At 39.3% G+C, this 20,744-nt stretch overlaps 1 protein-coding gene across 9 annotated transcripts in view; it reads left to right on the top strand.

Annotated features, from left to right (window-relative positions):
- The window catches only part of SLC20A2 (solute carrier family 20 member 2), a 71,917-nt gene that overhangs the window by 2,065 nt on the left and 49,108 nt on the right, over window positions 1-20,744 (top strand). The window contains exon 2 of one of the 9 annotated variants that reach the window (XM_073340275.1): window positions 6,628-6,761. The exons of 6 other annotated variants lie outside the window; for them this stretch is intronic. The gene's annotated coding sequence lies outside the window, so the exon portion shown is untranslated. Of the gene's footprint in view, window positions 1-6,627; window positions 6,762-19,116; window positions 19,449-20,744 lie in introns of those variants that run through there. 2 more of the 9 variants (XM_073340273.1, XM_073340274.1) reach the window with 2 other exon arrangements.

The raw sequence follows: 20,744 nt of genomic DNA, 5'->3' as shown, positions 1-20,744 counted from the left end.
TATGTTCAATGAACTTCCAAAGAGTAAAGGGAGCAATTAAGAGGAAACGGACATTGTGGAAAACTAATGATTCTTTGCATCAGGCTTCATCACAGACCTACCCCAGGCCTATGATTTTTAGGCATTAAAGTTGAGATACTGTCAGAGACTGACATGTCAAAAGAGGAGATACTGGAAAAACAGCAACAAGTTACTAGGACTGGATGATATATAACCAGTAGTTCTGAAGGTATTTAAGTATAAAGTGCTTAGCTGTTAATGAAAATGTGCAATCTCTCATTAAAATCAGTCCCTGTATCAGAAGACTGGATGGGTAGGAAATGCAGTCCCTATCTAAAACAAATGCTAGGGACGATCACAGGAATTAAAATTTCTTCAATGGACAGTTAATTCCATCATTTTCCAATTTGGGGATTCTTGCGCCTTCCTTTGCAGTATCTGAAACTATTAGGCAGGATATCAATCTGACCCATTATTTGCAGTTCTTCTGTTTGTAAAATGGTGGTCAAAGCTATCTGCACTTTATAAATCTTTGGCTAAATCAGTGTGTAGTGGGATTGACTGTGCATAGACCTTGTCTGCATTCACACTGAATCTGTGTTAGTAAGAACAGGCTATCCACTAGTTCAGGCATTCCCAAACAGATGTGTGTGTATCATTGGTGGTACGTGAATTTGATGTTCTGTCAGCTCACTTCACAACAATTTTTAAGAAGGTAGTATATGAACCAGTGAAGTTTGGGAACAGCTGCTAGTTGATTACCATGGCCTTATAATACAGTTTATGGAAATATGGCAGTCTTGACATAACCTTTTAAATATAATCTTACTAGAAACTTAAATCTCATCTAAAACATTTTACCTATTAGTATTACTAGTAACATGTCCGTTACCTTAACTGAAATAAATCAGGGGAAAATATTTTTTTCCACTTTGTACACTCTGTTTCCCATGGAGTCTTGTCAGTTTCTCCTGTTTGTGGTTTTTCCACATAACAGGGGATACAAGTTTTAAATAATCAAAAATGTTGTTGTTGGGAGGGGATTTTTTTCTTGTTTTTTGTTGGGGGAGAAGGGTTGCCAGGGAGCATGGGCAGATCAGAGTTAATCAAAATAATTTTTGCTTTTTGTGAAATTGACGAGTTTCAATTTGTCCCTTTAAAGATGGGTCTTGCCAAGTCCCTAGTTCCAGTGTGAGTGTAGACAGGCTAGTAGAGAAGTTGCTTTCTTTCCTACTTGAGGAAAAGGGGAAAAAAGGGACAAAGAGATGTATTGGTCCTTTTGGGCTTGCAAAATTCATGTAGCGGAAACAACCAAAATGACTATCCTTTAGTTGGTAGTAATGTTACATGGGCAGGCAATAGTTAAGTGTCCATCATATTGTGTACAATCCAGTAAATGAATCCAAATACTTCATCCACTGGGTCCACAGATGGTTCTTTTTAATACCCCTCCAGAAGATGACTCAACTTCACACAAGCAGAGAGTTCTGAATATTCCTTTTCTGTACAATACATACCTCACATTAATGGAAATTGGAAAAGGTCCTGATGGTTCATGACTGGATTTCAGAAGTTTCACACTGTCATCAGTGAAAAGAACTGGCTTACAGACTGAGAAATAAGATGTTGAATCCTTGAGTAAATGCTTTCATTTTCTGGATTTGTTTTAAATGATAAAAAATACTGTTTGGAAAACTGGAGTCCCTTTCATGGTACTCACTAGTCTGTAAAATGGAAGTGCATCTATGTCTATCAACAATCTCTAATACTCCTTGTGTATTTATTTTAATAAAACATTAAAAAAATCTTTCCAATTTAATAATCAAAATTACCTTTCTGTGTACAGTAGCTAAAAATTTTCCAGGTTTCTGCTGAACTGAGCTGGAAGCAATTGTGAAATGTTCAGAAATTCTGAAATAGTATGAAGCTGTGTTTGTTTTCATGGAATCAGGGTACAGATATTAAAGCAGATTAGGTTTAGCTCTTACGACCTTTACTTTGAAGAGCCAAGATAGTTTGATTATTTTAAGATGGAGGAAGAAGAGAAATCTTGTTGTCCAGAATACATATATTTTACAGTAAAGAAATCACGTCTTGTAGTGGCTTTTGAAGAATGGTGCTTGAACCATGAATGAGAGAGAAGTGGTTATATTTTTTTCCCCTCTGTTGGGTAATACTGCATTAAATTACAGCAAATCGTTCACTACATCATTTGGTTTCTGTATTATGTTTAATGTTGCGTGATAGTTTGGGGTAGATGTGAGTGAGAGTACTGTTCTAAGTTTAACAATGCAGACAAAACAGCCAGCATGCAACTTTTAAACATGTACAATTTAGATTATACATTTGTAAGATGTCTTTAACATTTACCAGTTAATTGTCAATATTGACTATGTGAAAAAAGTAGTTACTTTCATGGTAGCAAAGAGCTATACCAACAAAGTGACGTACGTAAGATTGCAGCGTCTGGTGTTGAAATGATTAATCAAATTTCCTGAATCAATTCATAATAGCTTGACTAATAAGAACATACAGGAAGTCTCATTACTAATCTTCCTGATGACTTTATTCTTACTAGATTATTGGATCTTGTTGGACAGGACGCATTTGTGATCTTTTAAAACTATGTGCCAGGTTTCACGTAAGCTGCATTTGTTTTGGGGAATGTTACATAGAGACTGATCAGTACATTTCCTGTTAGATTGCTCAGCCCTATTTAAAAAGATGTTATGGAATCTAGATAGAAGTAGTTCTGTATAATCACAGAAAGTGTGTAAAGGAGAGCTTTCATAGTCTGGTTTTGTTCAACTGTAAAATTGATGTTTCAGGGTTATGGCTGCAAATGTTTTTAACTTTGCTTTTGCACACAACTCTAGGGTTTTTTAAGAAGTGATACTGTCAGTCTGAGAATATTGAATTAAATGCTAAAAGTAACAGAGCTAAGGTAAATGATGTACTACTTAACAAGTGTAGTGCTTTCCGCCTTCAAAGTACTTTATAAACATTAACTAGTTTCTGTAAATTACAGGTCAGATTTTTAAAATTGTTCAGCATCCAGGAACTCTCACTGCTCTCCAGGGGAGTTGTTAGGTGCTGAGGCTCTTGAAAAAATGGCCACTTAATTAGATGCCTAAATAGAAGCTGTTAGGTGCAAGGTTTTTTTGAAAATTAGGTCCTATAATCTTAACTAATCTTAACTATCCTTGGGAGGGGGAGAGAAAGCTCAGTGGTTTGAGCATTGGCCTGCTAAACCGAGGGTTGTGAGTTCAATCCTTGAGGGGGCCATTTAGGGATCTGGGGTAAAAATTGGGGATTGGTCCTGCTTCAAGCAGGGGGTTGGACTAGATGACCTCCTGAGGTCCCTTCCAACCCTAACCTTCTATGATTCTATGATCCTAACTTAAGCACTTCTGTTGTTTGAGTGGTAAAAAATAATCTTTTGGTCATAAGTAAAATATAGGGAGGTTTTGCTTAGTATTGTGCATACCTAAATTCTGCCAGCAGAGTTTATAAATTCAATGAAGCTGCAAATGTGGTTCTTAGGAGTCACACATTTGTATTGCCTTAGAGACTAACCAATTTATTTGAGCATAAGCTTTCGTGAGCTACAGCTCACTTCATCGGATGCATACTGTGGAAAGTGTAGAAGATCTTATTATATACACACAAAAAGCATGAAAAAATACCTCCTCCCACCCCACTCTCCTGCTGGTAATAGCTAATAGGTATTTTTTCATGCTTTTTGTGTGTATATAATAAGATCTTCTACACTTTCCACTGTATGCATCCGATGAAGTGAGCTGTAGCTCACGAAAGCTTATGCTCAAATAAATTGGTTAGTCTCTAAGGTGCCACAAGTACTCCTTTTCTTTTTGCGAATACAGACTAACACGGCTGTTACTCTGAAACCACACATTTGTATTGTTTGTGAGCACAATCATATTGGAAACCTTGCAGGAGCTCTAAGTTTTCTAATGAACTCTGCCAGTTACAATAATTGAAATATGCCCCCTCTTACACATACATACGCATATTTCAGGCTTTGCTAAAATTAATAGGGTCACATCCTCAGCCTGGTGTAAATTGGCATATCTCCATTGAAATCAATGGAGCTATGCCAGTTTACACCTAATGAGAAATGTAGGACTGGAAGGGACTTTGAGAGGTCATTGCGCCTAGCCCCCTGTGTTGAGACAGGGCCAAGTAAACTTAGACCACCTCTGACAGGAGTTTGTCCAATCTGTTCTTCAAATTTCCCATGATGGGGATTCCACAACCTCCTTTGGCAGAGCTTAACTACCCTTATAGTTAGAAAGTTTTGCCTAATATCTAACCTAAATCTCCCTTCCTGTAGATCAAGCTTTTTACTTCTTGTTCTACCTTCAGTGGATGTGGAGAACAATTGATCACTATCTTCTTTATAACAGCCCTTAACATATTTGAAGTCTGTTGTAAGATGATTGGTCCCCCCTTAGTCATCTTTTCACAAAACTAAACACGCCCAGTTGTTGTTTTTACTTTTCCTCATAGGTCAGATTTTCTAAACCTTGTTGCTCTCCTCTGGGCTCTCTAGTTTGTCCACATGTTTTCTGAAGTATGGTGCCCAGAATTGGAGACAGCTTAGGCCTCACCAGTGCTGAGTAGAGTAAGGCAGTTACCTCCCAGGTCTGCTGTTTGACATTTGTGTTAATACACCCCAGAGCCTTTTTCTCAACTACCTCACATGGTTGACTCATATTCTATTTGTGATCCACTATAACCCCCAAATCCTTTTCAGCAGAACTACCATTTAGCTGGTTATTCCCCATTTCGTTGTTATGCATTTGATTTTTCCTTCCTAAATGTAGTACTTTGCACATATTGGATTTCATCTTGTTGATTTCAGACACATTTTCTAATTTGTCAGGATTGTTTTGAATTCTAATCCTGTTCTCCAAAGTGCTTGCAGTCTCACCCAGATTGGTGTCATCCACAGATTTTATAAGTGTACTCTCCACTCCATCATCCAAGCCATTAACGTAGTGGTTCTCAACTCTGGTCCACCGCTTGTTCAGGGAAAGTGCCTGGCGGGCCGGGCCAGTTTGTTTACCTGCTGCGTCTGCAGGTTCGGCCGATTGCGGCTCCCACTGGCTGCGGTTCGCTGCTTCAGGTCAATGGGGGCTGCAGGAAAAGGCGGCCAGCACATCCCTCGGCCCATGCTGCTTCCCGCAGCCCCCATTGACCTGGAGCAGCGAACTGCGACCAGCGGGAGCCACGATCGGCCGAACGTGTGGATGCGGCTGGTAAACGAACCAGCCCGGCCTCCCAGGGGCTTTCCCAGAACAACCGGTGGACCGGAGTTGAGAACCACTGCATTAATGAAAACACTGAATAGTACCAGACCCACTACTGACTCCTGCAGGACCCCATTAGATATGCTGTCCCAGTTTGACAGTGAACCATTGATTTATTTCTTGAGTACAATTTTTCAAGCACATGTGCACCCACTGTATAGTAATTTCTAGACCATGCTTCTTTAGTTTGTTTATGAGAATGTCATGTGGGACTGTGTCAAAAGCCATACAAAAATCATGGTGTGGCACAGGAGCTCCAGGGCATGGTGCTTATCAGATGCTAAACTCTGTCAGAACTTGGTTTTAAGACTCCACGTGATACATTGTAAAAACCACAGAAGAAACCTCTGCATGACTTACATTGCCCAACAACACTGGAAGCTCTGAAAGTGGGAAGACAATCCTGATAAGACCACAGCCCATCATGCTGAACAGTACTGTCTCACGGTTTATTTGTACTCCCGTCTGCATCCATCTATTGTCTCTTGTTTTATACTTAGATTGTAAGCTCTTTGGGACAGGGATTGTTTTTATTCTGTGTTTTTACAGCACCTAGCACGGTGGGGTCCTGGTCCATAACTGGGGCTCCTAGGCACTAAGAAATACAAATCAATAATATTAATGACGCCTTCAGCCCAGGATGCCTTGTGTGGAAGGCCTTAAATTGTAACCTTAAATTATTTAGTCATGGTGATTCCTTTTGACACTGTTATGAATCTTTTTATAACTCGGTAATTTTACTTACATGTATATATGAATGGGCAGGATTGACCAGAAGCCCAGCTGATCGTGCTGGGCTCCAGTGTGCTCCCCTTCTGAAGCAGCCCAATTTTATGTGTTCAGTAGGGAGGCTTGTCATGGTCTCATGACTCTCTGCTTCCTGAAGCATGACTCCCTCTTTTAAAATTCCACTGAGGTCAAGAGTGCCATAGCCATGGGGCAAGATACAATTGCATGCCCCCACTCAGGTGACTATGCTGCTGCTCAGCCCCTGTGCTGGGGAAAGTTGAAGAGTTTGCCACTGCTTACCTTCCTCATGTGAGAGAATAAGACTCTATCTCTACATGCCTTCTACCGGGGGGGCGGGAAGGTAACTTTTGTTGGAGGGAAACACAGGAGTATTAGCTCACTTCTATCTTTGGCCCAATGCACTGTAAGAACAGTAGTGTGAGAAGACCTGGCTACAAGACTGACCACTCCAGGTCTCAGTTTGGTCATGCCAGTAGTTTGAGGAGATGAGTAAAAGACTACTCTGTCCACATTACATGATTGGACTGTGTTTTAACCATGGTAGGAGGTGCCCTTATGTTGTAACCTGGTTCCCTGACATGGTGGTTCTTTGACTGAAGATGTAGTCTTTGATGTGGACGTGAGACAGCTGCTGTTTAGGAAGAGAAGGCTCAGTGCCTCGGACTCATGAGAATGGAGGTAAGATCATCTGCTTTCCAGTCCCACTCTACAAGTGGTATAAGGTGTAGGGTGTTTCCTGGAGTCACCTGCAGATGCTGAATGCTGCGCAAACACTCCTTCCTGCCTTTCTGCGGACTCCCTCTCATTTGGGAGGGATGTTGAAGGGGAAGGCACTGAAAGCTTAATGGTACTGCGGGGCAGAGCTACTGAAGCCTAGGGCAGGTGTCGGATGGAGGTTGTGGAGGGAGGAAGATTTTGCTGCTGCTCCAGCAGAGGGTGTAAGGAAGGAAAAGATCCTGATACCAATAGTAGAAAAGAATGAAGGGCTTTGGTTGCTGTGAGATGGGGGAATCAAAAATGCTGTTTCCCACAGTGGGCGAAAAGTTGGGGGAGCATTTAGCCAGCCAGTAGGGAGTGTTATCCATCTTTATGAAGGGTATTAGGCAAGACAAAGGGCTAGGATCTAGGTTTTTTTAAAGAATGAAAGCTTACCTCTTCATTTGACCTTTGTGTGGAATGCGTAAAATTGAGGGTGTTACTATAGTTTAATAAAAATAATTCCAAATTCCAAGACTAACAGACTTGACAGATAGTCAAAGGAACCAATCTTGAATTAGAAAAACAATAAACCAAATTTTAAATTTCTGAGGTAAGCCCTTTTTATTAATTTAAGATATGCAGTGGCAAAACCTGGTAGCCTTTTCAAAACTGAAAAACCTCCCATTTTTCAAATACTTATCCAGCATTCTTGTCAATTACACCCACACATCCCTTTAAAAAAAAACAACTCCTCCCTGGCAGAGATCTATGAATGACACATTTTAGGAGGATTGGTTTAGCACTGGTGAAATCTGAAGAGGGTTGATTTAAACTAGTAGGGTTTAGTGCAATTGAAGAGATAGAAGCAAAATCAACTTTGTGTATATAAATACAAACTTAGATTCTGCATAAACGTATGCTTAACTGTACACATGGGTAGTCTCATCAAGGTGCTGACTAGGGCCCCAGTCCTGCACACACAGATGTACCTAATTGTACACGTGGGACTACATTCATGTGTAAAATAAAGCATGTGCATAAGTGTTGGCAGGGTCAGCACCTATATAGTCAGCAACTGTATAGACTGATTATCCCTTTCCACAGATTGTTAGTGATGGTTTTTAAAATACAGCACTCAACATTTGTAATCTTAGAGACATTTTTTTTTGTAATGCAGAATAGAAAGTTATCTTTAGAACTGAACACCAAATGGATGTACTGCTTACTAAAATATCGCCTGTATCATTCGGAAAGAATAGCCTGTAATATGTTTTTGACTGACACTGTGGGGTGTGAATTCTAAATTCCTGCATAGAAAGATGTACACTGGTTGTGCAAGGGAGTTCCATGTGATCATTTTATTTATGGCATGTTTCTCAGATGTCTTTCCATGAATAGAGCAGCTGTTATGAACTTTAACCAGCATGGAGCTGTGAGTGCGTTTAGCCTACTCCCTTTTACTATATTCAGATATTGCTGTAGGCCATGATGAACAATATCAGAATTAGTTTGTGACACTAGTTTTATGAAATCAAGCAGTAGCTTAGCCTTAGTAAATACATGTTATGGACATCTGATAGAAAACTTAAGCATAAAAAGGGCATATTTTTTGTAGCTCAACTTCAATGGAAAATTTAGATTAGGAACACAAGTTGGGAGCTGATATAAGCCTCCCGCATCCATTTCTTTAGTGTTTAAGATGAAGAAAGGATGGGGCTGGAAGAAGAGGAGGGCTTAGATTGTTTTTGGGGGTGGGAAGAGAAGGGGGTTCTTGACTGTCTTTAGCTATGCTCTTCACCCACGTCTCCCGTGTTAAACAGCAATGGGGCCACTAAATAAACTTGCAGGGATTTTCCTTCTTTTGGTAATGAGCTGTGCATTGTTAGAAGACGATGCATAGGCAAGACTTTGAAAAATTTATGTCCATAACTGTGCTAATTGATACATTTACATGACCTATATGTGGAAGATGGATTTTTTATTCTGATTTAGGTAAATATAGAGTGTAAGAAATACAACTTTTTGTCTAACACACCTTATTGAAAATTGCAGCAGCTAAAGCTACCTCTCCTATGTGTTGCAACAGATTTCCTTATCCTGACTCTGTTTCTGCAAATACCAAAGCTTTAGCATTCTAAGTCCATTAATGACCTAAAACTGATGAACCAGTGTTGCTCTTACTGCTCCTAAGAGTATCTCTGCCACAGCTGACAGCAGCAGAGCTCTCCATCACTACTGCTATTCTGCTTTGACAATAGCAATGTCCTGAGGGCCCAACACTAAACTTCTCTGCTTGAATTTTAGCTATTGTGGATGAGGTTGTGGGGTCTGGGAGCAGCACTATGCTACAACCTGTGAATTGGACCTTTGTTCCTCTTAGTTTGGGAAGGGCAGTGGGGAAGGGCCAGGACCATTATTGATTATTCCTTGCAACCTGTTGGTCTTCCTGGCAGGAGGGAAAGGAGGACAAGGGGCAAGTGTTTTTAAGGAAGGTATTTTAAGGTAATTTCTCTAGAAACCAACTCTTGTTACTGATACACAATGTGGGGGAAGCTGGAAGGTGAACTTATGAGTGGATCCAGAGGGAGAAGCAATTGGTTGAATACATGCCTCATAAATTTGGGCATCAGGTTCTTCTGGATTGAGAGTGAGAGGAATTCTATTTCACTCTACCCCAGTCTGTGTTACTAGTCCTTGATAGAGCTTAAGGGATTTAGGATGATCTGTTACTTGGTTAAAGATGTTGGAAAAGAAGGGAAATGTGCCTAAATCCAGTGTCCTCTGTTAAAGTTTGAGTGGGCTGTTTATGTATAAACCAGTGTCTTATGCTCACCTGGAAGATGGTGTTCAGGCAGGGTCACCCCATCCAAAAATATATACAGCAGAAATATGGAGCTTCAGTGGTGGATGATGGACAATTATTAGAGGCATGGAGAGACTTTGAATGAAGAATGGGAATAGAGAAGGTAAATAGCATCACCTGTTGTCCCACTACAAGAACAAGAGGACATTCAATTAAATTGAAAAGCAGTATATTAAAAACCTTGATATACAGTGCATACTCATGCCACATGATATTGAAGCCAAAAGCTTAGTGAGTTTACAAGGAGGATTAGACATTTATATAGATAATGAGAACACTCAGAGTTATATTAAATAGGATTAAAAATAAATTAGGGATATAAACCTTCATACTAACTGATGAGGTTGGGAAAGAATTTCTCCTGTGGGAAAATTACATCATTGTTCACTATAGAATTTCTTGCATCTTCCTCTGAAGCATCTGGTACTGGTCACAGTCAGAGCCAGGATTATAGACTAGACAGACCACAGACTTGATCTGATATGGCAGTTCTTGTGATCAGCTATGATGGATAGAATTCCCATGAGAAGGATTGAGAGGGGTCCTTTGAAGTTTTACAAGACAAGCTACTGCACACAGTGGGCTCAGTTTTCTATATATTTTTTTTAATGAAAAATGACAGCTTTTGTTGAAGTGGTATTAAAAGAAAGGGTCCAGAGGACTATCTGTCTTCTTGGTAATACTAACCGCTTATATAATTATGGAGCCCAGGATTGCTCTATGCTCTACTGCAATACAAACATGTAATATAACACATGTACAAAGAACTAGGATCTTGTATAAGCAGGCTGCTCTTTGCAGACTAGTTTTCTCAAGGCTATCAAGAAATACAAGAACACACCCTTGTTGTTTGAAGTACACGCTGACTTTAAAGGGTGTTCTGTCCAACATTAGGGATTTCAGAAAGGGCAGAAGAGAAAAGGGGTTACTCTTTTGATGGTCAGAGTAAGGCAGAGCACACTAATAGAGCTAATAGTTCCAGCAGTTTTTTACTGAGCTAGAGGATCCTCCTGGCAGTATTGGCACAACAATGAGGGTTGAAGTTGGTCTCAGCCCTCTAGTAAGTAAATTTTTTTCCCTTCCTTGAAAAAAATCATTAAAGGTCTTCAGTGGTCTGAGCTTCAAGGTAGTGGACAGAGTTTGATCCTTCTTATGTATTTGCAAAAAGAAAAGGAGTACTTGTGGCACCTTAGAGACTAACCAATTTATTTGAGCATAAGCTTTCGTGAGCTACAGCTCACTTCATCGGATGCATAAAGTGGAAAATACAGTGAGGAGATTTATATACACACAGACCATGAAAAAAGGGGTGTTTATCGTACACATTGTAAGGAGAGTGATCACTTAAGAGGAGCTATTACCAGCAGGAGAGTGGGGTGGGGGGAGAGAAAACCTTTTGAAGTGATAATCAAGGTGGGCCATTTCCAGCATATTTCCAGGAGTTAACAAGAAGGTCTGAGAAACAGTGGGGGGGAGGAGGAATAAACAAGGGGAAATAGTTTTACTTTGTATAATGACTCAACCACTCCCAGTCTCTATTCAAGCCTAAGTTAATTGTATCCAATTTGCACATTAATTCCAATTCAGCAGTCTTTCGTTGGAGTCTGTTTTCGAAGCTTTTTTGTTGAAGAATAGTCACTTTTAGATCAGAAATCGAGTGACCAGAAAGATTGAAGTGTTCTCCGACAAGAATTATAACATTCATAATCCAGTTGGAGAACACTTCAATCTCTCTGGTCACTCGATTTCTGATCTAAAAGTGACTATTCTTCAACAAAAAAGCTTCGAAAACAGACTCCAACGAAAGACTGCTGAATTGGAATTAATGTGCAAATTGGATACAATTAACTTAGGCTTGAATAGAGACTGGGAGTGGTTGAGTCATTATACAGAGTAAAACTATTTCCCCTTGTTTATTCCCCTCTCCCCCTCCCCCCCACACTGTTTCTCAGACCTTCTTGTTAACTCCTGGAAATGGCCCACCTTGATTATCACTTCAAAAGGTTTTCTCTCCCCCCACCCCACTCTCCTGCTGGTAATAGCTCATCTTAAGTGATCACTCTCCTTACAATGTGTCTGATAAACACCCATTTTTTCATGGTCTGTGTGTATATAAATCTCCTCACTGTCTTTTCCGCTTTATGCATCCGATGAAGTGAGCTGTAGCTCACGAAAGCTTATGCTCAAATAAATTGGTTAGTCTCTAAGGTGCCACAAGTACTCCTTTTTGCGAATACAGACTAACACGGCTGCTACTCTGAAACCTTATATATTTGGGCTCAGCTATTCCAAGATCCTTAGATACTTCCTATGGGTGTCTTTCCACATGTAATGTTCAAAAAATGTACTTAGATATCCTGTACTCTCTATACATGCATGTGTGTGTGCGCACACACAGAGACCTGTGTCCATTGAGATTCTTGGATACAGACAGACATACCTGTGTCCACTGAGACAGGTGAAGATGGCAATTTAAAAAAACAATACTTTAATTAGATCAGTTTTGTAAGCAGTTTATTCCTGGTGCTAAAAAAAGAATAGGACGTGTGTGTGACTAATGGCCGTTATAAAACTGAGAGATACCAGTTTCTCCCATTATGCAAATTATATATCATGGTGGAAGATCCATGTTTTAAGGTACACCCTGATGCAGGAAGACTGGCTGGTGAGGTTAGACCTGAGGAAAGTGCACCTCTCAGTCCAGTGGTGAAAATTCCTCTTTGTCTGCCTCTGCTCTGTGGCATTCTGCTAAACTCCTGAACTCTGTGGTAGCCCTCTTCTCAGTCAGCATGTTACTTGAGATGGCATGCTGGTCGAGGCACAGAACTTGAGGATTGGTTATATCAGAAGTCTGTTTGAAGAAAACAACTCTGGATAACCTGAGATACTTGAGAAATCCACAGAAATGATTCATGCTCTGTGCTCAGCAAATATATTTCTACATGGGTACTTATATGGCCCTCAACACTGTAATACCTGAGCACTTGGGATTTATTGTGATTTTCCTCTAGCAGATTCTCAAATGACTCCTGGAAAGGACACTGAGAACAGATCACAAGGTTTTTTTCTGTATCCATTCAAGCATTAGTCCCGAGCCACATTCATCTACTGTAATCTACAAGGCTCAAAGCACAAGCCCTCTGGTGATAGAGAGTGAGAACCCATCTCTATGTTCATCCCTTCTTACTAGAGGTGTAAGAGGAACTGGCATGATTGCTCTGTCATTTGGAGCAGGTTGAGGGATGTTAATTATGCAGTCTGTTGTGGGGCAAAGTGTCCCTGTGTGGCTAGAATGCTATCATTAAATAGATTAAAGAGGGAAGGAGGGATTTGTATTTAATCTCAGGAGGTTAGACTCATGGGAGTTGGAATTTAAGGAATTTGGGATGGCAACTGATAAGGTGGAATGTGTTGTGGTTCTCCTGGGAAGGGATTTTGGTGCTGATGTGTGTTTAAAGATGACCTTGCCCCTGGTAGGGACAGATGGAATTGTTTTAGAGTCTGTTCTGTTCTCTGTGAAAGAATTAGAGAGCAGTTTTGGGTAACTGCTCCTCTGCCTTAAAGGGGTTTGTGACTGGGGACGTTGCAGAGTTCTGTCCTATCACCCACTCAAATTCACTGTCTATGTGAGACAGTGAGGCACTTTGGGTTAGGGTGTCTGCAGTCTCTGGGTGACTCATTGCTATACTTTCCTCTCATTGGACTTGGAAAGTGCTGCAGTCTGGTTGGTCTCAGGACTTGGATGAGAGTAAACCAGCTGAGATAAAACTGAGGGTTATGTTGGTAGATCGGGGGAACTACTAGCAAAAAGATCAGAAGCCTGCAACACTTATTTTGGGATGTGGACTTCACCAGAGTAATACAATCCTTTGTAACCTCATGGTTAGATTACTCTAAGGTCAGTGGAACACATGCCTGGGTGGCAGTTACGTATTTGTTTTGCGCCAGTGTTTTACAAGATACAAATATCAGAATGCTGTGCCCTGGAACTCTGAAACCCCTAGAAGACAGGCTTAGAAAGAGAAAATACAGTGGGCAAACCTAGAGGAAAGATTTGCATTTTGGGGGTGTGTAATATGTTTTCCACCATGATTGTGGCATAGAACTCTAGATCTCCTGGGGGGTCCTGCAGATGGAATCTGGATAGAAAGAACTTAAATCTCGTTTAGCAGTGGATAGGTCGGCAATTTCTTTTAGCTGAACTGGCTGCTGGAGATTAGATCCAGAGGCTTTGGCAATAGATCCCATCCTCCAGGGCATGTAAGGATAGCATAAGCTTTCCTCCCATTCACCATATTATCATGGACAGAAGCTCAAATGAAGAGATTATACTGTTGACCCCAATGCTGGCAGTATTGGAACTCTCTGGTCTTGAAATAAAAGTCCTTTTTCCTAAAAGGACCTCAAATCAAAGTTAGGATTTTATTAAAGACACAGAGGAAAGTTGTTGTGCATCCTTCTTTTTTTCACCCCTGTGATGTTTCCTATTTTGCTTCTTGAGATACAGGTCTCATGATGAGGAGCTTCTTGGAAATGGAAGTCTGTTGGATGAGTCGGAATGAAGAAGAGTCACAAATTTAAGAAGTTGGTTCAAGTTTTCATTGCAGGCACTGGATGTTTCTGAGACCAAGCCCTGTGAGAAGAGCATGGGCAAAGAAGAGGGAAATGTAGATCCAGTCTTTATAGGAGGAAGCAGGGACGGCAGGATCTGAGAGAGGACGTGCCACGTACAGCACATAACTTTTTTTTTGTTGTTGTTCTTCTCCTTCATCCATGAACTATAACACTTCTTGTTTCTCTGTTCTGGAAATGTGAAAAAATAGATCTCATCTGTGTCTTTAATACAACCCTGACTTTCCTTTGAATTCACTCTCAGAAAAGTATGAGTTCGCTGCACTTAGATTTTTCTTGATGATTGGATAGCTGCTTCTTTGTATTTTGGAAACAGATTTTCTTTTTATAGGAACATATTGAATTCCCAGAGAAGTTTTCAGCGTGTACCAGTTACAGAACATGGCATAGCCGGGCTTTGCTTATATTTAACAAAGCAACTTGTAATACAAAATATTATAAATGTGCATTTAAATCTGAGGAAAAAACTCCAGTCCCCTCTCATTCTATTTGCCCCGGGATATATTTACTTTATAAAATGTTCCTGTCCTGTACTCTAGGTGCATGTCAATATCAAATAAACTTTAAAAAAATTGAACTGGATATCAATCTTCCCAAAACGTTCAGCCCAAAAGAACTAGAAACTTTTACTTCCCAACTTCTCTTCTCCTCAAATCCCTGTTCCTCTTCAAGCTCCTGGGCAAACAAGATAAGCTTGGCCATGTGCTGCGTAGGCCAGTGGACGTTGGCTTTGCATGACCAAAGGTTAAAGGCATGTTCCAGAGTTGAGTGTTCTTCACTGAGCAGAGCTTGTGATCAGCTTCTTCCCATCTAAACCATGGGGCTGTTTGCTGAGGTACTTGGACTGATTCCAATAGCCACAGTATGAGGCAGGGTGAGAGGTGATCTAAAGTAGCCAGGGCCCAAATCATATAGGGATTTAGAAGTTGAAACCATCACCTTGAATTGCACCTCAAAATGAATTGGGAAGCCCTTGGAGATCATGGTGCATGGGTATGATGTGAAGTACTGCTAAGTACTTTGGCCAAGCTGTTCAAAAATTACCTAAAGTTTGGGTCTTGAATAAATAGTGATTTTCAAAAGTCAGAATGGCCAGCAACTCCCATTGATGTTAGTGGGAGCTGTTGGGTGTTCAGGACTTCTGAAAGTCAGGTTACTTATTCAGAAGCGTAACTTTAGGTTCTTATTTTTTAACATCTTGGCCCCTGTATGAAGCATCTCCAAATAACAGCTAGCCATGTTCTGCACTACCCGAGTGATTTTCAAGCTACACATGATATTGCCTAATGTGTTATGATCATGTAATTATGCCTCATTGTTTATAATCAGTATGTGCAAGGGGGCCTTTAAAGTTTGCCTGACATGTACATTTAAAATCTTAAAGTTTAATATAGTTTTCTGTATTTAATAGTGTTTCTGATGAAGGTGGATAAGAAATCTGCTGGTCTTTCTAATCTGAAGAAAACAATGTATCTGTAATGGTGTTCTACCCTTAATAAAATGTTAGTTATTTTTTGCATCATGACTAAATGCTTGGCTTTGGGGGTTGGTATTTTTATATATAAAAATTTTATAAGATTAGTTGTTGATAGGTATAGTTCTTTAATGAATAATTTGTATAATTTTGCTTTCAAGTAAATAAATGTAATTAGACGAATTTATTAGTGTGTTGGAAATAGTTTTACAGTTTATAAGGGAACAGACATTTTAGACACCGTAATGGACAGTATCTCCTGACTCACCTTCCTAGCCAACAACTGTATTCTAAACCAGTATTATTTTGCTAGGTAAAGAAACAATGAAAATTCCCATATCACTGAACTACTAAACTTTAATTGGATTCAAAGTGTCTGCTTTTAGAGATTTTATCAGTGATATTCATTTTAAAAAATGCACTGTATTACTGTATATGGCATACTGATCTATTAGTAGCTCCCAACTAATGTGAGACATTCCAGTACTACAGTGATGGGCCCATATAAACACTTGGATAGACTGTCCATTCTGAGAAGTTACTCTTGATGCTATACTAAAACCTTTTCAGGATTGTTTAGCTGCTGATGCACAAACCAGTACGTTTAAAAAAAAATCAGCTACCATCCATTAGATTGGAATATGAAAACCTGAACATTTATCAGTGTCTATATATGGCTCTACCCATTGCTGGTGTTTCTCCCAGCTTCCCTTGTTTCACGATACTTGCCTTGTTCAGCTAGGCATTCCTTCTGGGCACTCTTGTTACTGGTGTTCTTTTAAGATCTCTATTAAAGCTTTACTGGTTTTTGAGAGCTGTAAAAGTGAGGGACTTTGTGTGATTTTCTTCTCTCCTATCTTGAGATGCTACTGCAGGTATCGGAAGAGAAAATCCCTATGAATATAAGGGAAAATATACCTCTAGAAACCCAAACATTAGTAGACTCACAGGATTAGCAGATGGTGCAGTTAGCAGCTTCTTTCTTATTGTAAATTTTTCTTATTAGTCTGTGAAGAAGAGTGTGGCTTGAATTTGATAAAGTTCTCCTCCATACAGCCCCATGCCCCAGAATTGAGCACGAATTGCCGCAGACAGTTTTCACAATTCTGGGTTATTTTGGATGGTGGAAATATATTTTTGTTGATTCTGAATAAACTACAAGGTAACTTAGATGCCATGGTTGAATCTTGTCTAGAACAAGGAGCTGTTAGAGGAATTTATGATAGATGGATTTGATGAAGACTCTACCAAAACCTTTTATATTTCAATGGGCTAGATATTTAGTTTTGATGGGAACTAGTTTGTTTTTCCATACTCAAATCTGTTCCTCATAATTTTTTGTTTTCATTCATTGCATTCTTCAGTGGTATGCTGTATTACATACTCCTATTTTAACCGTGATGGAAAACCTTTCTGGGATTATGAGTTTTCCTATGACTGAGGTCCATGATGTTGATTAAACAGAACAGAAACTTTAAAGATGTTTGTTTACTTTTCTTTGATCTAAAAGTTTAGATATTTTTGTCTACGCACTTTAAAATGAAGGATAAAATAACCTCTGTGACAGGACCAGCGTGTGGAAAGTTGCACAGAAAACAACTGCAGACAACTGTGCGCTTGGGCCTGAGTTACTCCATGGAGTTGGAAGTCCTGATTTTTTGATTAGCAGTAAATATATCTGTTAAACCAGACATAAGAAATTATTTTAATCTGGGTACATTCATTCATTTTTACTGTGTGGGAGTTTGTGGGAATTAGGGTTGGGTTTGGGGTTTCATTCTTGGAAATTCTCACTTCTCAGCTGGAACAGAAGAGGTAGATGAGACTTCAAGATGGATATATATATATATACTGGAGTTTTACCAAGCCAGAGGTCAAAAGGAGGTCAGCAGTGATAAACATAAGGAATATATTTTAAATCCGCCTCTGTCTTTACATGCTAAAGACTGTTCCAAAAAGTGGATATTTTGCATTCCCTCCCCTATCAAACCTGGGGCCCAATCTTACAAACATTGATAGTGTATTCAACCATGAGTAGTCCCTTCATTAGGGCTACTTGAGAGTATCTTTAAACAGATGTGTAAGAATCTACAGGATTGAACCCTGGTCTTTATTATTAAAACAATGTCACTTAATAGGTATGGAAAGGCCAATAGGAAAGTGCCAGGTGCTTCAGGCTTTCTCACGCCTGAAACTTGTGAGCATAGTCATCAGCTATTCCAGAGTCAAAAGGAAAGACTCTACAACCAAACACAGAGATGTGACTTCTTAAGTAAATTATCAAGTATAATGCAAGCTTAATAGCATTTTGGATCTTGAACATAATTAAAGCAGTGTTGTCTGTGAGGGATTGTTGACTGGAAGAGAGGACTGAATTTTATCTTTGACTTTAGGAGGCTATGCGTTTTGTAACTCGAGTTTTGCCCTACTAATTCTTTATGTGGAAGACAATGTAGACTTGCTAGAATGTATGAGACTCCTTGTAAAGACTGAGTCACCTTTTGGATTCGCTAAGTTACACATGGATGACTATGACCACCAACTTAATCTGGGAACAGACAACCAGTTTAGACATCTCTAAACACTCCTTACTAGGAAAGGTACTTTATTCAAACATTTTAAGGGTGAGATTTTCAAAACTGGCTGCATAGTTAGCCTCCTAAATCCATATGTAGGCCCCAAAATCAATGGCCTGATTTTCCCAAGTGTTCAGCATTTAGCAAATCCCTTTGCTTTCAGCACTTTTTAGAATCAGGCCACTTTTTAGACACCTAAATATGGACTAGGACTAGGAGCATAACTATGCCTCAAGTTCTACATGTTTTGGTCAAAATGTTCAATTTAGAACATAATTTATTGGTAAACCTGAAAACTGTCAGTTTAAGTTTACTGAAATCTGAAACATGATGATTGAAATTTTACAGTAAATATTTTTTCATATAAATCAGGTTTTCAATTGTATGCTAAATTTAAAATAGTAATGCAAATATCTTTTATAAAGCTAACCCAGGTGCTTTTTTGGGGGGCGGGGATTAAATCTTTGCTAATGTATATTAATAAGAATGTTTTTCATTTTAAGGAAAATGGATCAAGGAATTTTGATTGGGTATTTTAATGTGAAGTTTTATAACAAAGGTTTGTGTGCTTGGGCCTCAGTCCTGTAAAAATTCGCGCATATGCTTAACTTTATGCACTCTGAGTTGTCCCATACAAGCCAATGGAACTACTACTCGCATGAGTAAAGTTACATACAAGCAAACATCTCTTTTGTACTGTTAATGCAGTTTTCATAATGTGAACTAAATAGATGCTTGGTCCTGCTTTTGAATAGCAGACTTGTAATTTTTCAAAACTACTTGATCGTGCTAAAAATCCAAGCAGTGACTTGTGAAAATGAGATTTTCCCCCTCTCTGAACTGGTGCTTTGAAAGGGGTGGAGGTGGAAGAGAACATTGTTTCTTTTAAGATGAGCTTTATTGGATTGGTTTGTATGGTTAATATAATCATGACGTTATGTTGTGTTTTATCAGTGCCCGCCCCCAGCAGAATAACTTGTTAAGAGGAGGCAGATTTTCACTTAGTGAATAAATCCCTGGACACACATTGTTCTTTGTCGGTGTTGTCTTGGCTGCTCTCCTGTGTTGGAGTTAATTTTATCCTGGAGCTGCTGTGTAAGTTGTAGAACTGTTTACTCAATGTAAGTTTGTGTGTTCAGTTGTGGCTATGTGATAAGATATCTATTTTAGATTTCAGACTATATGTACAATCAGGAGGGAAGTCACTTGAAGAATTAATTTAGCTCCTCTTTCTCTTCAAAACAGCCTGTAAATATTAGGTGAATTTTCAAGATTTATATGTCTTTACAAAATCTATTATTGGTATCCTTCAGTATTTATTGTTTGGCTTCTAGTCCAGGAACTAAAATCTGTAGTGTCAAACAATAAAAAGGTTCGATTGATTAGAAAGTTTCTACTCATTTGCTGCAGGACAAAATCTCAGTTCTTCCAGTAACAGTTTTTTATTTAAAACTGAATGAGCAACAAGGACTTGTAGCTGCTTGCATTTATTTTCCCAGCCTCTTTCTTTGATTTCTTTATATGGTGAATGGAACCTCTTTAAATAACTAGTTAAACATAACTGCTGTTTGTATTGTCAGCGACTCTTTTCTGCAAACGTTCTGAATTCATTTCACCAACAGAACAAAATGCCCATATTTAATATTTTGTATGGCTTGAACAGGAACAGTAAAGAGAAGCTTGATCTTAAAAATATGTGTAAAGGAATTTTTTAGCTGAGATGGGGGCTAGTATTTTTAACCTTTCAGTGGAAGAGAGGGGGACAGTAGGAACTAATAAATGAAAGTATCCTCTGGAAATTTTAGTAGCAGAAGCTGAAACCCTCCCCCACCCATGTTAAACTTGAGCTGAGTCCTTGAAAAACTATGAATAGCAGTACTGCTGCCCTGTAAAGTAATTGCTTAAAGCCTTCTTAAACTTTAACCGGATGGCTGTAGCTGAAATAGGAATTGGCTGATATACTGACTGCTTCTATGTGTACTGGGATTTTTTTATTTATTTATTTTTAAAGCAGTCAGGGCACCTCTGGTGCCCTGGAACATAAAACTTGTATCATAGTTGGCCCTGTGACAAATGCTATGCCTGTAATTTAGAGCCATATAGGGATGTTCTTTGCCTAGAACCACTTGAATTACACTACCTTTCATGTCATGGCTGGTTATTAAATAGATAATATATGAGTGTTGTGGCCTGTGGAGGAGCAAGGGAAGATAAGAACTATTAATGTGAATTTTAATTTGCTTGTATCTTCAGTTACAAGATGTATTTGATGGTAATAGAATGGAGTGCAAGATCTGTGGGATGCTGTAAAGTCCATAGATCTGTCAGGAAGGAAAACTTGACACTCTTTTTGAATGAAAAACACGATTACATGAGAGTTTGAGGGGTGTGGAATAACCTACCACGTGCTCCAGTGT

Source organism: Lepidochelys kempii, chromosome 4 (genome assembly GCF_965140265.1).
Source record: "Lepidochelys kempii isolate rLepKem1 chromosome 4, rLepKem1.hap2, whole genome shotgun sequence".
In the NCBI taxonomy this organism is placed as follows: Eukaryota; Metazoa; Chordata; order Testudines; family Cheloniidae; genus Lepidochelys; species Lepidochelys kempii.
This window is presented reverse-complemented; position numbering and strand designations above follow the sequence as displayed.